Source organism: Mustela lutreola, chromosome 12 (genome assembly GCF_030435805.1).
Source record: "Mustela lutreola isolate mMusLut2 chromosome 12, mMusLut2.pri, whole genome shotgun sequence".
Taxonomy (NCBI): domain Eukaryota; kingdom Metazoa; phylum Chordata; class Mammalia; order Carnivora; family Mustelidae; genus Mustela; species Mustela lutreola.
The window spans coordinates 27,187,145-27,194,311 of NC_081301.1; positions in this window are offsets into that span (position 1 = coordinate 27,187,145).

Here is a 7,167-nt window from a genome sequence, read left to right on the forward strand (position 1 = left end):
TTCTCAGAGTCTGCAGTCTCTCATGATTCATCTCCCCCTCTGATTTTCCCCAACTCACTTTTCCTCTCCTACTCCCAATGTCCTCTGTGCTATTCCTTATGCTCTATAAGTAAGTGAAACCATATGATACTTCTCTCTCTGCTGACTTATTTCACTCAGAATATTTTTTCTTTAAATATATTTATTTTATGTTATTTCATCATAAGTACTCTTTAAACCCCATCACCTATTTCACCTACCACCCCTCTTCTGGTAACCATCAGTTTGTTCTCTATAGTTAAAGTCTGTTTCTTGTTTTGTCTCTTTCTCTCTCTTTTTTCCTTTGCTCATTTGTTTTGTTTCTTAAATTCCTCATATGAGTGAGATCATATGGTATTTGTCTTTCTCTGACTGACTTATTTTACTTAACATTATCCTTCAAGGGGCACCTGGGTGGCTTAGTTGGTTGGACGAATGCCTTTGGCTCAGGTCATGATCTCCGAGTCCCAGGATTGAGTCCTGCATTGGGTTCCCAGCTCCAAAGAGAGTCTGCTTCTCCCTCTGACCTTCTCGCCTCTCATTCTCTCTCTCTCAAGTGAATAAATAAAATCTTAAAACAAACAAACAAATAAAAAAAACCATTATCCTCTCCAGCTCCATCCACATCATTGCAAATGTCAAGGTTCCATTCTTTTTATGGCTAAATTGTATTCCCTTGTGTATATATGTACCACATTGTCTTTATCCATTCATCTATTAATGGACAGTTGGGTTGCTTCCACAGTTTCACTATTTCAAATAATGCTTCCATAAACATGGTGCATATATCTCTTCCAATTAGTGTCTTTCTATTTTGGGGGCAAAATACCCAGTAGTGTATTACTGGAAGTAGGATAGTTCTATTTTTAATTTTTTGAGGAGTCTCCTTACTATTTTCTACATTGGCTCCACCAGTTTGCATTCCTACCAACAGTCAACAGGGTTCCTATTTTTCCACACCCTTTCTCACACTTGTTGTTCCTTGTGTTTTTTATTTTTGCCACTCTAACAGGTGTGATGTGATATATCATTGTATTTTAGATTTGTATTTCCCTCCTGATGAGTGATGTTGAACATTTTTTCATATGTGTGTTGCCATTCTGTATGTCTTCTTTGGAGAAATGTCTATTCATGTCTCCTGCCCATTTTTTTTAATTGTCCCTTTTCTGCCATAGGAGAGTGGTTTGTTTTTTGTTTCTGTTTTGTTGTTGTTGTTGTTTTAACTAACATATAATGTATTATTTGTTTTAGGGGTAGAGGTCTGTGATTCATCGGTCTTACACAATTCACAGCACTCACCATAGCACATACCCTCCCCAATGTCCATCACCCAGCCACACCATCTCTCCCCCTACACAGCAGCCATCAGTTTGTTTTCTGAGATTAAGAGTCTCTTATCTCTTCTCTCCCTGTTTCATCATGTTTCCCTCCCTTCCACTATGATCCCTGTCCTGTTTCTCAAATTCCTCATATCAGTGAGATAATATGATAATTGTCTTTCTCTGATTGGCTTATTTTGCTTAGCATAATACCCTCTAGTTCCATCTATGTCATTACAAATGGCAAGATTTCATTTTTGATGGCTGTATAGTATTCCATGGTACATATAGATATACCACATCTTCTTTATCCATTCATCTGGTGATTGATGTCTAGGTTCTTTCCATAGTTTGGCTATTGTGGACATTGCTGCTATGAACATTTGGGTGCATGTGTCTGCCCAGTTTTTAAATGGAGTAATTATCTTTTGGGTGTTGAGTTGTGTAAGTTCTTTATATATTTTGGATACTAATCCTTTATTAGATATGTTATTTGCAAATAACTTCTCCCATTCAGTAGGTTGTCTTTTGGTTTTGCTGATAGTTTCTTTTGCTGAAAGCTTTTTATTTTGATATAGTCTCAAAATATATTTTTGTGTCAATGTCCCTTGCCTCGGGGGACTATCTAGAGAAATGTTGCTATGGCCGATGTTGGAGAATTACTGCCTGTGCTCTCTTCAAGGGTTTTTATGGTCCATTTCTCACATTTAAATATTTAATCCATTGAGTTTATTTTTATGTATGGTGAAAGAAAGTGGGCCAGCTTCATTTTTCTCATGTGACTGTCCAGTTTTCCCAACACCATTTGTTGAAGAGACTCTTTTTTCCACTGTATATTCTTTCCTCCTTTGTTGAAGATTACTTGACCGTATAATTGTGGGTTTATTTCTGCATTTTGTATTCTATTTCATTGATCTATGTATCTGTTTTTTTGCCAATACCATTCTGTTTTAATTACTGCTATTTTGTAATATAGTTTGAAATCTTCAATTGTCATACCTCCAGTTTTGTTTTTGGTTTTCAAGATTTCTTTCACTATCTAGGCACTTTGTGATTCCATACAAATTTTAGGATTGTTTGTTCTAGTTCTGTAAAAAATGCTGTTGGTATTTTGATAGAGATTGCATTAAATATGTAGATTGCTTTGTGTAACATAGATATTTTAACAATATTTATTCTTCCAGCCTTTGAGCATGGAATGTCTTTCCATTTCTTTGTATTGTCTTGAATTTGTTTCATCAGTGTTTTGTAGTTTCTAGAGTACAAGTGTTTCATCTCTTTAGTTATATTTATTCCTAGATATTTTATAATCTTTGGTTATAGTTTTTGGTACACTTATAAATGGGCATGTTTTCTTAATTTCACTTTCTGCGGCTTTATTATTAGTGTATAAGAGTGCAACAGATTTCTATACACTGGTTTTGTGTCCAGTTGCTTTATTGTATTAATTTATTAGTTCTAGTTTGTTTTTTATTTTTTTTATTTTTTTTATTTATTTATTTTTTTTGGTGGAGTCTTCAGTGTTTTCTATATATAGTATCCTGTCCTCTGCAAATCATGAGAGTTTTACTTTTTTCTTACCAGTTTGGATGCCTTTTTTGTTTGTTTGTTTATTTGTATTTTGTTTTAGTTGTCCAATTGTTGTGGCTAGGACTTCTCTTTCTATGTTGAATCAAGGGGTGAGAGTGGACACTCTTGTCTTATTCCTGACCATAGAGGAAAAGCTCTCAGTTTTCCCCTGTTAAGGATGATGTTAACTGTGAGTTTTTCATTAGCGGCGATTATTGTGTTGAGATATATTCCCTCTAAACCTACTTTGTTGATGTTGTACTTTGTCAAATGCCTTTTTTATGTCTGTTGAAATGATTATGTGATTTTTATTCTATTATTAACATGACATATCACATTGATTGTTTTGCAAATATTGAACAACCTTTGCATCCTGGGAATAAATCCCACTTGATCATGGTGTATGATTGTTTTAATGTATTGTTGCATTCAGTTTGCTAATAATTTCTTGAGGATTTTTTCATCTATATTCATGAGAAATATTTTCCTGAAGTAGTCTTTTTTGTGGTGTTTTTATCTACTTTTGGGTGATACTAACCTCATAGAATGAATTCCTAAGTTTTCCTTTCTCTTCTATATTTTGGAGTAGTTTGAGAAGAATAGGCATTAATTCTTCTTTAAATATGTGATAGAATTCATCTGTGAAGCCATCTGGTCCTGGATTTTTGTTTTTTGGGAGTATTTTGATTGCTGATTCAATTTCATTGCTGGTAATTGGTCTGTTCAAATTTTCTATTTCTTCCCACTTTATTTTTGGTAGATTATATATTTCTAGGAATTTGTCCATTTCATCTACATTATCTAATCTGTTGGCATATAGGTTTCCATAATATTCTCTTAGAATTGTTCATATTTCTGTAGTGTTGGGGTGATTGCCATTTCTCCTCTTTCATTAGTGATTTTTTTTTGTATTTGGGTCTCCTCTCTCTCTTTGTCTCTCTCTCTCTCTATGAATCTGGCTAGAGATTTATCAATTTTGTTAACCTTTTCAAAGAAATAGCTTTTGATTTCTTCAATCTGTTCTATAGTTTTTTGGTTTTTTTTCCTCCTATATCATTTATTTCTGCTCTAATCTTTATTATTTCCTTCCTTTTGCTAGGTTTTGGGTTTGTTCATTTTTCTTTTTCTACCTTCCTTAGGTGTCAGGTTAGGTACTTTACTTGAGATTTCTCTTGCTTCTTGAGTTAAGCCTGTATTGCTGTAAACTTCCACTTTAGAACCACTTCTGCTGCATCCCAAACATTTTGGACTGTTGTGTTTTCATTTTCATTTGTTTCTATGTAATTTTAATTTCTTCTTTGATTTCTTGGTTGACCCATTCATTGTTTAGTAGTACGTTATTTAACTTCCATAGCGTTATGGTCAGATAAAATTCTGGTATGAATTTGATTTTTTGGAATTTGTTGAGGTATGTATGTATGTATGTATGTATTTATTTATTTATAGATTTATTTATTCATTTGAGAGAGAGCTAGTGTGTGTGTGATCCAGGGGAAGAGCAGAGGGAGAGGGAGAGAGAATCCTAAGAAGACACTCCACTAACCACGATCTCACAACCCTGAGATCATGACCTGAGCTGAAATCAAGACTTGACCACTCAACCTACTGAGCCACCCAGGCACCCCAGTACAAAAGTTTATTTAATGTAGCTTTAATGTGTCTACATTTTAAACATTTATTTATTTATTTATTTATATGACAGACAGAGATTATAAGTAGGCAGAGAGGCAGGCAGAGAGAGGAGGAAGCAGGCTTCCCGCTGAGCAGAGAGCCCTATGTGGGGGCTCAATCCCAGGACCCTGGGATCATGACCTGAGCTGAAGGCAGAGGCTTTAACCCACTGAGCCCCAGGAGCCACAGTGTATCTACATTTTAAAGAAAATAATAAAATGAGCATTTGTGCCTCTGTCACCAAGCTTAGGGAATAAAATATTTCCAGCAACTTAGAAGCTCAATACATTTCCTTCCTGGTAACATTTTCTCTTTAACACCCTCTGTCATCTCCCTGAATTAACCATGATCTCTAATTTTGTGTTAATCATTACATTGATATCTTTAAAATTTTTATTTGTAAATAACACTACCAAAGATATTGTTTTGGTTTGTCTATTTTAGACATTTCTTTAAGTGGAATCAGATTTTTTAAAATTTTGTTACATAACTCTTGGCTTTAACTTTAGACTTTTGAAAATTATCCTTGTTGATATAGTTGTAGTATTTCACTTCTGTGCTCTTTACTATTCCATTCCTTAATTTATTTGTCCATCTGACTAGACGGACAAAGCTGCTTTTCTTTGTAGATATCTCCTGGTTCCATCCAATGGAAGTATTTTTTCCGGGCAAGCAACCTTTTTAGTGTCTTAAAACCCTTTGGAAATCTTGTGGGTCTATAGATGTTTTTTTACTAATTATTATTTTTTTAAGATTTTATTTATTTGTTTGACTCAGAGAGATAGAGAAAGAGAGGGAGAGCGGCAGACAATGAGGGAGGGAGAGGCCCTCTGCAGAGCAGGAAGCCTGATGCTAGGCTCAGTCCCAGGACCCCAGGACCATGAGCCAAAGGTGAATGCTTAGTTGACTGAACCACCCAGGTGTCCCTTCTGGATTTTTGTTTGTTTGTTTGTTTTTTGTTTTTTAAAAGATTTTGTTTCTTTATTTGACAGAGAGAGAGAGATCATAAGCAGGCAGAGGAGGAGGAAGAAGCAGGCTCCCTGCTCAGCATTGTGGGGCTCCATCCCAGGACCCTTCTATCATGACCTGATCTGAAGGCAGAGGCTTAACCCACTGAGCCAACCACATGCCCCTGGATGTTTTTAAATGTATAACAAATGAATACGTTTATAAAGAAAATAAATTACAAATTTCAAAAGAAAGAGATACAAAGAAAACAGACTTATATAATGTTATATGTCAGTTAGATCTCAAAATAGCTGGAAAACATAAAAGCAAATCTTCAAAAAGAAGTAGACATAGTTCTTTAGTAGGGCACTAAATAGCAAGATCTATCAGTAGATATGAGATATAATTTTGAATTAGTGATAAGCATATAAGAAATTTTGATCTGTCAAGAGAACTTGACAATATCTATGATTTTTATTGGTTACATAGTTTCTAGTCTTGCTGATAATGTGATTTGTACAAAAAAATACTGTGATTTGTTGCTTACATTCATATTCAGAGGAAATGCTTATTTTTAGTTAGAAGTTAATGACATTAAAGATGTAACTTTTTTTTTTCATCCAAGTTTTGAGGCCCTCTGAATTCTATACCTAGACTGGTTGGGGATCTGTGTACTGGAGGTTATGAACCACTGCTCTTGTTTATATACCTAGGAGTGAAATTGCTGGACCATAAGATATGCACATATTTAGATTTACTGAACAGTGCCAAACTGTCTTTTAAATTTATACCCTCAACTACAGTGTACGAGGTTTTTCTTATCAGATTTTAATTATTGCCAGTTTGGTTCTATGAGTATAAAGATGCGGTTTTGCATCTAATGTAACAAATAGGTATCAGTTAAGGGTAGAAGAAATTACATAAGGTAGCAAAGGCAACAGTCCCTTGATGGTGTTCCTGCATGGTTTTGTCCAGAGGTCCAGCTCATGCAGATCTGCAGAAGGAAGCAAGAGAGGTGGAACCAATGCTGTCCCAAATGAGTAGGAAGGAGGGCCGCAGCTCTACATGTAAACTAGATGCTTGTATTTCTGGTGACATTCCTGGTAAGTACTTTTCTTCATACTGTTATATACTGAGGCCACTAGATGGTGGTAAAGACTACTTTTACATCATTAAAATCTCAAATTAAGCTATTTTTGTTAGAATTTTTGAGTTCCGCAACTTAAGATATAGAGTGGAGTCAGTTCACATTTCTTTGTTTTTCCATATGGGATTATGTATTAGAGAGAAAAGCTTTAGTAAAGTTGAATTACCATCATAACTTTTATTAATTGCTTTATTATTAGTATAAATAAGTGGTAATAATGTATGAATTAAATTTTCAAAATGTTCCTTAACAAGTAGCCCAATTATATCAGTAATATTATTAAGTACATCTTGTGTTGAGTATTGGGTTAGATGCTGTGGGGAAGAAAAAGACTGGATGCCTCTTCTTGTACTTGTCAATATGTCTTGATATTTCTGTATCAGCCTCTTTGCTACTAATCTTCTTAGAATAAGTAGGAACAAAGATTTGTAAGCAGCTCGATATTAAATATAGTATGAATTTATTTAATGTTTCTATTGATAAAGTAATTTTTTT